The 15,782-nt window shown below is 39.5% G+C and overlaps 1 long non-coding RNA gene across 1 annotated transcript; it reads left to right on the forward strand.

The window, feature by feature from the left end:
* Window positions 1-2,789: 2,789 nt before the first annotated feature.
* On the forward strand, window positions 2,790-4,287 carry LOC144340678 (uncharacterized). The gene is made up of 2 exons (XR_013416926.1): window positions 2,790-2,954; window positions 3,912-4,287. It is a non-coding gene; the product is annotated as an uncharacterized LOC144340678 (long non-coding RNA).
* Window positions 4,288-15,782: the final 11,495 nt, after the last annotated feature.

Below are 15,782 nucleotides of genomic sequence, written 5' to 3' on the forward strand. Positions count from 1 at the left end.
CAATAAAGTCCCTCCCTCTTACTCTTGTTTATCTTACACCTCATTTCTAGAATCTTGGGCCCTGACCTTTCTTCCAGGGAGCCCCTGTCTTGATAACCGACTCAGTAATACAGTGTTTCTGGGAGTAGGGTCTTCCCTTGACCTCATGAAAACTGCCTGAACACTGCCAAGCCCACAATATGGGTCTGGGTCCTTTTCACGGTCGCACATCCCAGGCACAACACCCTGATGGCCAGGCTGGAACTCTCTCCCCTAACATCGTTCCCTCTTGCAGAAGTGCACCGCCAGCCGGCTGGGACTCCTTCCCATCACCTATGGCCGTCTCCGCCACTTGGGCTTACCCAGGGGCATGTTCAGTCTTCAGAGGCGGACTCTCTGCCTTCAGTCTGAGTGTCAACTGAGTCCTGATTTGTAAAAGTTCTTTCTTGGCTATGCTATTTACGTACAGAATGTGACATTAGCCAAATTCCTTTACCTCCTGCATCTTGGTTTTCCCTTCTGTATAAAACGCAGGCTGTGCCGAGTGCTGAAAGGTCTCTGTTAGGGATGATGATTCAGATGTGTGTAAGTTCTACCAGAATCTGTGGCCTGGAACCAAGGTCATGCCTTTATAGAGAGAGGAATTTATATCTCCAAGTACAAAGGCACAGTGGCATAAAATTCTCCCACTGATGAGCCATGGCCCCACAGCTTCCATCATTAAACTCTCTGGAGTGAGGCTATGGTACCCAAAAACTCATCTTCAGCAAAGGCTGCTTTGGATAAAACATTAAATGATCTCTGGCTAATTTAGGACATTTCAGTGAGTTTTTAAAACACAGTGTAATTTTTTTAATTTAAGAGAGTTTCTTGTAATATGAAACTAAACTCTTTTCAAATATTTTGGTATTAAAATATCTTCTCTTTTATAATATGTTCATGGTATTAAATAGTAGTTTTGTTGTGGCTTTTTAAGGACCTTAACTTGGCAAAATAAAATGGTTAAAAACCCTACATTTTTTTCCTTAATCTTTCCTCTTTTTTCTTCCTCTCTCCCCTTTACTTCCTCAACATCTCTGAAGCCAGCACAAGTACCCTGATCCCCTCCTCCTCCTTTCTCTTGTTGTTGTTGTTGTTGTTCTTCTTCTTCTTCTCCTTCTTTCTTCTCCTTCTTCTCCTCCTCCTCCTCTTCCTCCTCCTCCTCCTCCTCCTCCTCCTCCTCCTCCTCCCCCTCCTCCTCCTCCTCCTCCTCCTTCTTCTTCTTCTTCTTCTTCTTCTTCTTCTTCTTCTTCTTCTTCTTCTTCTTCTTCTTCTTCTTCTTCTTCTTCTCTCTCTCTCTCTCTCTCTCTCTCTCTCTCTCTCTCTCTCTCCCCCCACCCCCTGCCCTTTCTTTCTGTCTCCTGTACAAATTGCAAAGTTTGGAAACCATAAGATTCTTCTTAAAATGTCAACAGTATCCTACCTTGTTACAAATAATGCTCATTTTCGTTGATATTAGTAATAAATTTCCCTGAAGGTCTTTACGGTTTAAAGCATAGGGTAGGTCATTTTGGGAGGGAACGAAGGGTAGAATGTTCATGCCATTGCTTAGCTGTGGGACATCAGGGTCAAATGGCTTGGGAATTGTAAGTGCTCTCATGAACAGTGTTAGAAAGGGAAAGAAAACAGGACCACAGAAACAAGAGATAAAAGCCCCAAACCCAAATATAACTGAGTCCACAGACTCACTCTGGACCAGATCACCCAGTAAAAGTGCAGTGAAATTGCTTGAAATGGAGTGTGTTTAAAATCCAATCCACAGCTCCACTTTCCAATTGACATTAAGATTTATGCAAGCTTCCTGTGGGATGCTCTACTTCTTAGAGCACCAAGACACCCTGGGTCTCTTTCAATTAATGCCTCATCAAAGTGTTTCCACATATGCAGAGGACATACGTTTTCTTGTGTGTCTGATAGATATTGCCTTAGAAAACAAACTCTTCCTGAATCTTCAATGATACGTTTCAGTCCAAGTAATCCGGAAGTCCCCATCTTTGTCCAACACCCCACTAGCCTGAGGAATGGACACTTGATTCAATTCTGACCATCCAGCTTGCTGGCCACTAAGATTGATTTAGGTATGGGCATATGGTTCAGGCCAACCTAATCAGAGCCCTTTCTTGGCCCTCGCCAGAGCTATTGGAAGAGATGGTCCTTTCTTTGAGATCATTCACATTCTTTTTCTGTTTGCTCTTGTTATTTTGGCTTAATCTGGGTTGATTTAGGGTGTCTGTCATTTGCAACCAAAAGTCTCCAGGAATGTACAGTATTTAGTATGACAGCCTTTCCTGTGAGGGCCCTCTTGCCTTAGGACAGTCGATCTGAGGTCCCTGGGATCTCCTGGAGCATTCTTGACCAGGTTGCTTCTGTCTGCATCTTCAGCATACTAACCTTCTTGAAACCCCATCAGTAAAGAGACTGGGGAATGAAGTGGAAAGAAAGAAACAGCTCTCTTTCCAGGGACCCTTTCCATCTCTGTTGGCATCTGGTTTAACTTGGAAGGAGGGCCTTGCTAGGCCAGTATCTCAGAGGACATGTTAAAAAATCGGCCCTATGGAACCCTCATGACAAAGACTCAGAATGGACTGTTAAGTTTTTCTTCTGCTTCTCTCTGGAATTATTTCTATTTCACTAAGAACTGACAGCTGAGCTATTTTCTTCTCCCTAAGTGCCAAATCCTCCACTGAAATGTGCCAAGCCAGCTCACTGGACATTTCTCTCAGAAGACCAAGAAGTCATCATGGGAGAAAAGACCCTGTTCTAACAGAATTGAAAGCTGGAGCAGGGCTTTTCCCACTGACTGTTTTCTTTCAGTAAACAGAGAGGAGGGCTGTAGACCACAGATGATTTCCCTGCTCGGGAGCTGGAAGACATTGCCGCTGCCTGCCTGAAAGCATTTTGGTGGATCTTTATTGGCTGTTTCATCCTTGGAAAAAGTAAGTTTTAACCACAATAAAATTTATTCCCACATCAAGGATTTCTTGAAAGCTTTTTCCAAGGAAAAAAAAAAGACAACAAGCAGAGAAAGGAACAAACGAAAAACACCCTGTAGGAAAAGGTGAACCATAGGACCTAACAGCTTGAATATTTTGTCTTGATGTCAACCCCCAACATATGGTAATTTTCAATGACTGCCAGATGAAATGATGAACTTGGAGGTAGAAGGAAAGTTGTTTATTCATGTTAGCAATGGGTAGAAATCTGTTTAATGAAAATTTTTAAAGAAGGGCATTGGTTGTTTCAGCAATGGAAAAAACTTCACTTGGGTAGGAAAGCTACCATAATCCTGAAATCTAAAGCACAAACACTAAAGCACAATCAAAATTAAACTTTACAATAAAATGTATAGATATATTTCTGAAGAGACTTAGTATTCTATTCACTCATACAAAGAAACTTTTGCTTGTATCTAAAATTATTTAGGATCTGGCCAACAACGTCATGATAAGGAGAAGTTAGGAAGATAAAAATGAAAAAAAAAAGTAGAATTCTTAACAGTATGGCACAGAGAGTGTTTTAAAATTAATATTAGGAAATGTATTATCTAAAATTTAAAAGCATAAAAGCATAATCCTTAAAATATCATACTGATTCACTCTGCTGCTAATAATTCCTAACATATATATATTCATCATAGTAATGAATTTAAAGTAATAGTTGTAGATCCGGATTAATTTGGACTCAGGTATATTCTTCATTGGATCTCCCAGGGCCAACTTTAACCTTCTGAATTGCATCCTAAGTAAATAGGACCAAGACTGAAATATCACACCTGAGCCTTGACAATCCAAACCTTCCTAGTAAAAGTTTGGCTTTAGTATGTACATAGCTTTGTTTCCCAGGGTTCAGTTTCAACAGTATAGCCAATATCTTGCCAATCTTCTTCCTTCCAGACAAATTTTCATGAAGCTTGCTTACAGTGAGAAGATTGCTTTCTGCTGCAACTCCTAAAAAAGAGAGTGATGATGACAGGGTTGTATCTTCTCATCATCAAGCCACCACCCGGAGAGGAGAAAATAGTAAATCCAGACATCATGCTTCCCTCCGCAGAATTCTCCCTGCATTGCGTTTTTTAAAAATCTGGGAATCAGTAACCATTCCTCTCCCCAACATCCGTCCTCTTTAAACAACAACTACGATTCAAGCTAACAATCTGTAAAGATGAAAATAGGAGGTTATTGAGGATTGATACCAAAAAATATTTTTTTCTTTCAGCTCTCAGAGGAGAGATGTATGTGGTCTCCCTGCTTGTTTAACTACTTTCTCCCTTTTGCCATGGAATTTGCAATGTCTTTATGAAATCTAGACTTTTTTTTCAATTATAAATATTGTTATGCATCTGGATCTTCAAATGTTGCTGCCCTTGACTGACCCACACACACCAGTGTTCTGCCTCTGGCTATGAAAGCTCTTCTACTTATGCCAAAGCCAAGAATGCAAGTAGAGAAATAGGAAAGAAGAATCCGAAAGCCTCGTGTTTCCCCCAGGATTGCTGACAGATTTTTTGTTTGTTCATTTGGTACGTATATGCAGATGTAGTTGTCTTTAACTTTATCATGCATTTCTATCGTTATTACAATGTTGGGTGAGAGAACCTGTTTATGTTACCTGCGACATTATGAGAAATGCAGATGTAGGAAAATAAACGTATTTGGTTTAGTTTCACAAAGCAAATTTACCATGGCACATCCCTCAGCTAAACCTGTTTTCAGACTCCTCAAGTTCTTTTTTTCTGTTTTCTTTTTTTCTGTCTGTTCATCAAGAACAGACTCATGTGCCTCTTTAGGCTTGGGATTTGTAGTGGAATTCGATGAGGAAAGAAAGTTGATATAATTATGTATGGTTATCAAAATTACAGTCAATGAAATCTTTCAAGTAAGTGGGTAGTTAATTGAGATCTAAAAGGGATTTGGGCTTTCTGGCTTCACTGGCCAGTTTGCAGTCACCTGAGTGAACAGAAAACTGCTTGTTTTCTGGAATATCTTCATGGTTGTGAAAACTGATAATGTATCACTGTCAGGTATGATTGTATGATTTTGTTTCCTGTCCAAAGAGGAAAGGTCATCCTCCTCCTTCTTATTAAATTTTAAAAAATAAATAACCACAGCAGTATCTCAATAGACTCAATGTGTTTATTTTACACTACAAGAATGTGAAATAATTGGACAGTATGTCACAGGGGAAAAAACTAGGAGAGCAGCTTGCTGGGTTTAATAAATTAACTTTGGCTCTATTTGCTGAAAAGATGATTATTGACAGTTGCATATCTTGTTTACGAGCACACACCTTAAGCTTGATCAGGAAAAATGGGAAAATACTCAAAATTCTCGCTGATGAAAGAGCTTTTCCCGGCTTAGGGCAATTGCTTCAAAGAAAAAGTACAAAGGTTTGAACTTCCCACCCATGTGTTATTGGACAGGGAAAAAGGAAACATTTCATAGAGATAAGCTACCGTTTTGAATATTGAAGGAATTTAAAAGCAAAAATATCAGTATTGACACAATTACAGATACCGGTCTACTTTAGAAAACATGTACCACTTTTTTTCTTTGTGACTTAAAGAAAAAATTAACTTCGTGAATACCAACCATCTATATGCATTAAATATAAGACAGGAAAACTTCTCTCTGCTCTTATCAAAAGTTAAGAATATTTTCTTTTAAATGCAACTTACCTTTTAAGATGAGTGAGTCTGAGTAAGTCAGGAAATGTTAAGAGGTAACTTTAAAAGAAACTTAACCATGGAATCTCTTATAGGTGACTCACCTGTGATGGAAGTTAATTACCATTATTAATTATAATTATTATTTTAAGTCTATGTTTTGAGGATCTTCCAGAACTTTCTAACTCTGACAGCACCTGTCAGTAGGGAGGTAATGGGAAGGAGCATGTACCCACGGTACAAAATGCTTCTGCTGCTTAAGTCACAAAGTCACAGAGGAAACCGGAAGTAGACCCACAACTTCTCCTCAAGAAGCATGCACTTCAGCGGTGAATATAGAGTTAGTCACCGAAGAGAGGTGAGGTCAGCAAACGACAGCAGATACAAGAATCCTCCAGATACCAGACCTATTACCCAGAAGGTGGTTTTCTGCCAAAAATATCAGCTTGTAGATTGCTTATCTGAAATGAGAGCTGCTGCCCGTAGGTGACATATGGCTTGAGGACCAAACTGGAAAGTGAAACCACTGTTTTAAGACAGAGAGCCCAAGAACCCACATGAGACGCTCTCCTCAGAGGAAGAAGTTTCTTGATTTCAGTCTAAATCCATAAAACACATGAGAATCTTTAATATGTTCTTATCCAAGTCAGTCATTATTGATCATCACCTGTAGTTCTAACTGCTGTACAATACCATCTATTGCTTTTATATCTGAAGTGCTGCACATCTAACAAATTTTTTCCATTAAAAGACGGCTGTCATTGGAAGCATTTTATAATTTGTGAAGCACTTTCACCAAAATAAACCTCTTCCTTTCTCAACAGTCCATAAAAATCAATTGACACGAAGTTAGAGTAGGGAATAGGTCTAGACCTAAGACCTGAAACTTTGGCCCCTTCCAAAAAAATGTCACATAGCCCAATGACACAATAAGAAGAACAACAAAAACTGTAACAGTAATAAAAGCTGCCACCTGGTACTTAGACCAGAGAAAGAAATTTCCTACAAACCTTACAAGCAAAATCTCATTTTACAGAGGTGGAAAGTGTTGTTCACATACTTGTGTAGCTCTCCTAAGGTCTTGAATCCTAAAAAATAGCAAAGCTCAGAGAGGAAACCAAGTCATCTGTATCTAATTTGTTCCTCTTTTCACTGCATAGACTGTCAGCTAGTGGAACTTGACATTTTCAGAGAAGAGGAATTTTCATAATTCTTGTCTGGCTATAAAAGGTTGAGAGAACATACTACCAAGTTAGTATATTCCTCTTGGAGCATGTATTGATATTTCGTTATTACTATTACTTTTAAAAATAGCTCTTCATTTGGTTCTATACTCTGGTGCAATTAAGGTAAACAATACACTATGAGTAGTGTGAACTCTCATGAATACAAAGGAAGTGCACAATTTTACGCACTTTAAGATGAGATGTGGTAAAGAGATCTAGATTTTAAAGACCATGAAAGCTAAAGCTATAACTATGCAAAATGGTATTTCATTAGCAAATTAAAAGTTCTGCAGCTCATTAACATCTTTGTTGATAGGTAGGCACGAAATCAGGAACTTAGGGTGCTGATTAATTTACACACTTGTCATAAGAGCATGTAACCTTCTCCCACCATTGTAAGACAGGCAAGAATAAACTATAAGACAGTGGCTGATACTGTGTCCCATCCCTCTTCCTAGGAACTATCCTAAGTAACCTTTGAAACAGCTTGTCCTGTGGGGGCCCCTCTGTGCCTGGGCATTCAGAATCACCTTTGTCTCTTCACTTCACTTTCCTTCATGTTTTGTTGTTCTGTTCAGTCTTCATGTCAATGTCTTCAGGATTCTTACTTTTTCCCCCATCACCCCTGTTGTTACAAACAATAGTATATAATCAGCTCTCACTCAGATGATCAAAATCTCACCTAGCCTGACTTTCTTCATCCCTCTTTGAAATACATTCTGAAGATAACTGCTAAAATAATTTTAATCAAATATAATTCACATCTTATTAGAAGCCAGCTCCAAGGATCCCAATAACTCCCCATCACATGTAAGATGAAAACTAAGTTCTAGATTGTAAGCTGGTCACTACCTGACATCTTCTCAGTATTTGCTTCCCTTGCTGTCCTTGTGCTTTTTTCCAATAAAGCTTCCTTCAATAGCCTCACTCATGAAGCTCCGGTCCAAGTTTCTAATAAGGAATAAAAGGTCACCAATTCGAGCTTTGTATGCCTCACTCTCTCTCCTCACCCCTCACTGGGGAAGATGCAGCTATCAGTTTTCTGCATGTCACACCATTCTCAACAAATCTATGACTTATTCTCTTTCACCGTCTTCAGAATCCCACCCTGTTCACCCTTTCTTACAATTTGAGTTACTGTTTTTTTTTTTCCAGCTGCCAGGGTTTTGAAGCCTCCATGGCTTTAATAGAACATATGTTCATCATCATCAATTATTTCATGGTTATTTCTTCCCCAAAACGAATTCTATGCATGGTAGAAACTCAATAACTATCTTTTGATATAATTCATAGAAAATGGAAAGCACAGTAAAATCTCATCATTTGGATAACTAGGGTAAAGGCCAATCTGAATTAAAAGCTTAAATTGTAAAATACAGCCATTGCTTTTAAGGACTTCCAGAATGGATTAAATAGGCCTGTGGGACAATGTCAAATGGCAATCCCTAGGATTTCTATTTTGGTGTAAAGGTTAAAAGGTACTTGGGAGGCTGAGGTAGAAAGACCACCTGAGCCCAGGAGTTCAAGGCTGTGTTGAGCCATGATCATGCTATTGCGCTTCAGCCTGGGTGACAAAGTGAGACTCTGTAATAAATAAATAAATAAATAAATAAAGTAAAGGGATTCACAATTGGAATGTTAGTTGGAATTAACTCTGGCATTTTAAAGCCCTGGAAGTATTTATTATGATATCTTTTTTATTCTGTTTACTTCTTTGGTAAATTTTTTCTTCCTAGATGGAGCAAAGTTAATTGCAAGCAATCTCTTTCTAAATAATCACAAGTGTCAGTGGGGTGGAATAGAATCATGAGGTTTCATTATCCAGGTCAGAAAGAGTACAAAGAAATGTCTTCTACTGGACAAAACATCCACTTGCCATAATAGAATTCATAATAGCCCTGATTGATTTTAATGGCTGGACAAGTTTCTTCTGCCTCCGACAACTAGTGAAATTACTTCATTAATTTTTATGGCCTATAAATAATTAATCTACAGACCTGACACCCAAAGGTGTTTGCTGCTGTATGCAAAGGGATCCACATTTATAAGCTGCTTCTCCGATTGTCCTTAAAACACATACTGCATTGTCTACCTCTTTACTTTTGCTTTAATCTGGAACACATCTGCTGCCATCTTGTTTTCATATACAGTGTCTCTATGCAACTCTCAAAAAATAAATCAATTTTACTTTTTCCTTGAAACCTTCTATGATCTTCCCAGTCTCAAGTTCCAGCTCTCCTTCTGGAAGGTTTACAGTCCTAACCCTTGAGTTCTCAGCATTTACCTGCCTCCTGGTTATATTTTCTTGCACACACAAATAAACGCTTTCCAAATGATTGTTAGGTCCTTCCTGAGGAAGGAGAACTGCTTTGCTTTCTTTTTCTAGAATCACTGATTCATTCAACAGAAAACTTTTTTCCATGGCCTAGATTCATATAGTAAAAGAAGATGAAATATCTCTGTGGTTGCCTCAAGGACTTCACGGCCCATTTTAGAGACGAGTAAATCGAGGTTCAGAAAGATTAAGTTGACTGTGATTGTGCAAATCTAAATGGGAGAGACCTGAGTGTGAAAATGCGGCACTACTTGTTTTTATCAAAACTTTCTGTCTTCCTTATCACCTTTACAACAGTTTTAACCTTATAGCTCTGAGTCACTGCTTTTCCACCTCTGAATATCTTTATTCTTCTGTCTCTGTATTAGCTATTACAGCTGCTATAACAAAGCACCTCAGACTGGGTGGTTTAAGCAACAAAAATTCATTTCTTCACATTTCTGGCTGGAAGTTCGAGAGCCAGGTATCAGTGGGATTCTTTTCTTCTGAGATGTCTCTGGTCTCTGGGGTCTCTTGTGGATGCCATCTTCTCCCTGTGTCCTCACATGGTCTTTTCTGTGTGTCTCTGTGTCCTAATCTCCTCTTCTTATAAGGACAACATTCATATTGGATTAGGGCCCACCCTCATGACCTCATTTTAACTTAATTACTTCCATAAAGATCCTGTCACCAAATATGGTCACATTAGAGCCTCGACATATGAGTTTGGTGGGGGGTGGGGGAGTGGAAATTCCACCCATAACAGTCTCCTTTAAATTTATGTTTCTTCCCTTTACTCTGTGGTGGAGGCTTTCCAGAACTACCCTTTACTCTGTGGTGGAGGCTTTCTGGAACTACTAAAATAAATGTACTAAAATAAATGTAAACTACACATATTGTGCCCCAAGTCAATTCAATATCTGATGCCAACTTTCCCCAATAGGTTAATTTTTCTGAAGACAAAAACAGATTCTTCAGATCCTAATAGAAATAGCAGTACTGTTATAGCTTTGAAATGTTCTCTGACATTTTAATGTCTACTGAGGTTCCACCCACTCTCTTTTTATATAATCTTTGATCCCTAGGAGCTGTGCCGCTACAATTTTTAGCACAGAGTGGACCCCAAAATGGAACCAAGTCACATGGGGTTTTGTTCAGAGCTAAGCCTTTGCTGGGATGTCTGGCAGTTGCAAAGACATGTCAGAAAATGTCTGTTGGGTTACCTCAGTCTCCACTCAATCAGGCAGGGAAACAGAACATCTGGAGCAATTACATGGAAGCACACTCCACCCCAGAGACTGTCTTTTCTACGCAAGAGCTTTCCAACCAAATTGCATTACAAACAGGCTTCACCACAGGTGATAGGGGGCGAGTTTTGTGCACCAACACCTAGATGCAACGCCATGGCTCTCTGAGTTTGAATAACAGACTGTAGCGCAGTTGGACTGTGCATACTTTTATTTTTCACCCCATATAATCTCAAATCTCAAAAGACATGTGTGACTGATACACTTTCCTTTCACCTTAATTATCCATTATAACTTAGGGCACAGGTCTGTCTTGTTCTATCCAGTTGGCCTGTGTGACAGCTAAATATCATAAGATTAAAAAAGAGGGAGACACATTGATCCAAACCACATTATGTTGTCTGAAAGAGGAAGGAAATCGGGGCTGACTAAAATGTACATCACAGGGGCTCGACAGAATCCCACGGGCACTGGCTCAGCCTCGGGATTATTCTCCAAGTCCTTTCACTTAATTTTCAATCAGATTATTGAATTTCTGGTAAAGTGATAATAAAAAGATGAAAGTATGGGTATCATCCATCTATATATTCATTTAATCTAGCTATTCATTCAACAAATAACTACTGAGTGTTTGCCATGTGCCTGACACTGTGCTCACAGAGTTTCTGTTGATGTAAATATTTTTATTTTTTATTTTTGAGACGGAGTCTTGCTCTGTCACCCAGGCTGGAGTGCAGTGGCGTGGACTCTGCTCACTGCAACCTCTGCCTCCTGGGTTCAAGCGATTCTCCTGCCTCAGCTTCTCTCAGCTGCACAGGTGTGCACCACCACGCCTAGCTAATTCTTGTATTTTTAGTAGAGACGGGGTTTCACCATGTTGGCCAGACTGATTTTGAATTCCTGACCTCAAATGATCCACCCACCTTGGCCTTCCAAAGTCTGGGATTACAGGCGTGAGCCACTGCGCCTGGCTGTGATGTAAATATTTTTAAATTTGCCAAGGCCTAGGCTTTACTCTGATCTGAAACAATAAAGTAAAAAAATGCCATTTTTGAGATAGTAATAACAAACACTTGCAGAGTGCTTCCTATGTTCCAAACATGCTACACGTATGAACTCATGTAGTAAACATAACCGCCCTCTAGGGTAAAAATTACTATTAACTCCACTTATGGTTGGGGAAACTGAGGCATAGGCAAGTGAAGTAAGCTGCCCATGGTCACACTGCTGATCAGTTAAAGGGATGATTTGGACCTAAACAGTTTGGCTCCGGGATCAATGCTTTTATTCTTTGTCAGGGAAAAACATCCTATTTACAAACCTTCAGGCACTTCGATGCCAAAATGTAATTTTATTGATTTGTTTATTCATTTATTTATACGTGGTCACTAGGTTGGGAGAAAAGTATAAGGGATAGCTTTCTAGCACATTCAAGTTATAGTATATAAGAATACATAGGTCAATATTAACAACAGCATGGATTACCAAAAGATATTGTCTAAGCATCTAAAAATGCCAAAATCCAAAGAGATACATATTTATCTCAATAAATAAATAGAACAGAATATACTCAGTTTACTTTCAACAGGCTAGGTTTTAAAGTTCTATCAAATACTGTAGGTTGGAAGCACAACCCACTGAAGCTTTTGCTATCTGAATAAATTTTGTATATCTAAGATTTATCGGGTTATTATCTTTCCTGGCTTGGGATTTGGAAATCATGAGTAAGAAAAATGAAAAAGATAAGAACATGCATTTTAGTAAGCAAGTATTTCTAGCTGTAAAAAGACAAAAACAACAACGACAAAACACTAGTCAATTGGTATTTATCTATCATTGAAAAAACCTTCATTGAACCAATTCCTTTTCTTTCCATCCCACATTTCTGGGGTACCCTTTAACATCAGTGAAGTTTAGAGACAACCTCCTACCAACCAGCTGTGTCTCACAAGCGGCCAATGCTCAGCTCAAGAGCTTCTTTCTCGACAAAGGAGAACAAACAACCTTCCTTCTGAGTATTCGCTTATTTTGGTATCTCTCTGTTTAAATCAACACTTTAAAACGAGAAATTTTATCTATTTTTCTTCTAAATCTTGTAATTGAATGTATTTTGCAAAGGCCTCCAACTGGTTTTCTACTTGATTTCCAACTTAATAACCTCAATTCAAATATTAATTTGTCACTTTAGAAAAAACGGGCATTTCTTTAAATTATTTATATAATAACATTTTATTTATATTATTATTATCATTGTATGATTATATTTATGAAAGTATTAACTGGGAAGGGAATCCATCATGTGAATTACGACTACATATTTGAAAGACAAATTCATACTCCAATGTTACTTTGGGGGGACCTATTGTATTTAATTTATATTATTTGACATGACGTGGACATTTGCCTAACAAAAATATGGGTGAATGAGAACAACTCATAATGCAGATCTCATGTTCTGCACATTTTGTGAACAGAGGTATTGGCTGCCTTTGGGACAATTGTTTCAACAACGTTTTATAGCAAATGGTCTTTTAAGACAGAGATGGTGCCTCCTTCTGGAGCACAAAGCAAACATGTTTACTGCTCATTCTAGAAGATTCTGGTTACCTATCCTGGCTTACTTTCTTGTAATGCAACCCTCTGTGTATACAGATGTCATTTAGCTCTCTTTGCACCGCACTGTGGCAATTAGGACTTTTGGATCTGGTATGGGAGAATTCTGATACTCTGCCTACTGTTTTTGCTGTGAGTCAGAAAGTTCTTTGTCTCTGAGCCAAGAGTCTTGTGTCTTCTGCCAATCTATGATTTGGGTGCTTGTCCCTTCCAAACCTCAGGTTGAAATTTAATCCCCAACATTGAAGGTGGGACCTAATGGGAGGTATTTCAGTTTTGGTGGTGGGTGCTAGATGAATGGGCGAATAAACAGGAAGGGCCCTGGGGAGACAGAGGGTGAATGAATTCTCACTCTTTTTGTTCCCTTGACAGCTGGTTGTTAAAAAGAACCTGGTACCTCCCCACCCCTTTCTTCCTCTTTCACCAAGTGATTTCTGCACATACTGGCCCTGCCTCATCTTCCACTATGAGTGGAAGCAGCCTGAGCTCTCACCAGATGCAGTTGCCCAATCTTGAACTTTCCAGTCCTCAGAATCGTGAGCCAAATAAAGCTTTTCTCTTTGTAAATTACCCAGCCTCAGGTATTTATAGCAACACAAAATGGACTAACACAGCCAGCATCCATGAAACTGTGGCAGGCTCAATTGTTAGCTTGCAAGGTGAAATCTCATACTCTTCTTCACAGTTTTCAACACACGGAAGACATAAAATCGTATCATTTTGAAGAAGTGCTCTTAATAATGAACCAAGCATAAACATTTCCTCTGAGATCTTATTTATAGATGCAATCTATTATTTGATCTGAAATCATATTTCAGAGAAGAATGAATATGTCAATTTAGCAACTGACTTTTCATCCCCAAAGCAGTACTGAAATATCCCTGAAAACACAGTTATTTCTGGAGGTAACAGAGGGAAGCAGAGGATGACATAACTTATAAAAGTTCTTTCTTACATATTGGCTTTAATATTCTTATGATAAATTTTCCAAAAGCAAGTGACATATCAGCCACAATTCCAGACATCTTCAAGCTTGTGGAAGTTGTAAGCAACAGGTGAAGCCTACCTGCCCATCTTTTTCCAGGTTTCTGATCTTTGTATTAACATAAGTATGATTTGGACCAAATGTCAAAAGATAAAAAAGAAAAACAAAGGTGGAGTTTGAAGGACTTATTTAAACAGGTGAAATCATTTCTTCATCTGGTGATTTTTTTTTTTTTTTTTTTTGAGATGGAGTTTCACTCTTGTTGCCCAGGCTGGAGTGCAATGGTGTGATCTCAGCTCACTGCAACTCTGCCTCCTGGGTTCAAGCAATTCTCCTGCCTCAGCCTCCTGAGTAGCTGGAACTACAGTACTCACCACCATGCCTGGATAATTGTTTGTATTTTTAGTAGAGACAAGGTTTCACCATGTTGGCCAGGTTGGTCTCAAACTCCTGACCTCAGGCTGGCCTTGGCCTTCCAAAGTGCTAGTATTACAGGCGTGAGCCATCTGATCTCCTGATTAAATGCATACTGTTATGTGCAACTGTTAATGATTAAGAGTGGCATGTATTAACTAAATCTCTGCTTTATAACCTCCCTTGCTCACACTGCAATCAACCTGTTAACCTTTGTCTTACTTGGCCAGCAAGAGAGGGTGGCCATAGTCAGCACAGTGTCTGAGGTCACTTGGAAAGTTCCACTTTATTTTTTATTTTGTTTTACAGACAGGTCTCACCCAGGCTGGAATGCAATGGTGTGATCATAGCTCACTGTAACCTTGAACTTCTGGGTTCAAGTCAGCCTCCTGCCTCAGCTTCTCAAGCAGCTGGGACTACAGGCATATGTCATCATGTCTGACTAATTTTTAAAATTATTTTGTAGAGATGGGGCCTTGCTCTATTGCTCAGGTTGGTCTTGAACTCCCGGACTCAAGCAATCACCTGCCTTAGCCTCCCAAAGCACTGGGATGACAGGTGTGAGCCACCATATCTAGCCAAGTTCCCCTTTAAGTAAATATAGTACTTTATGTGAGAGCAATAGTCCACTTCACCAATGTTACCAAACCTCCATCAGAATGTTTCCTTCTGTTCTTATTCTCTTTCAGTCTGGGAATTTATAACCATCCTGTCATTTCAGTAACCACAATCTTCCAAGGAGGGCAAAGAACATAGAAATGAAAAATGATATTCACATTATTCACTTAACTTGTTCAGGACTGACGCAGACTCCAAGCCTCTCCTCTCTCTCCACCCAGCATGCCCCTTGTCTGACAAGCTGTGTCCTGGAAAGAACTGCCTCACCAATGTTTTCTTCATACATGTTGGAGAAACTCCAAAAATCAGGTCAGACAAATCAGCCTCAACGTGTTGGAGCAAATAAGGTAACACTGAGTAATACGGTGAAATTTACTGGCTCACTGCACCTACTTGGACAACGAGGACCTTGCTTGCCACCCCAGATCTCTCCCAGTTATTTGTGGGATTCCCTCGATGGTTCTCCCATGTGCTCACCAGCAGCCCTCCCTCCTCTTCCACACTGGTGCATGTGATGCCCACTGTTGCCTGCCTGTGCCTGTCAGCACCTGGATCCACTGCCAGAGTTTTGATCCTATGTGCTTCCCCAGCTGCAGACTTGTGGGCACCCAAGCTGTGCTATTTGTGCCCCAAGTGTACATGATGGGAATGTCCCTTTCCTCATTCCCTCCCTGTCCCTACTATG

This window comes from Macaca mulatta, chromosome 4 (genome assembly GCF_049350105.2).
Source record: "Macaca mulatta isolate MMU2019108-1 chromosome 4, T2T-MMU8v2.0, whole genome shotgun sequence".
Classification (NCBI taxonomy): domain Eukaryota; kingdom Metazoa; phylum Chordata; class Mammalia; order Primates; family Cercopithecidae; genus Macaca; species Macaca mulatta.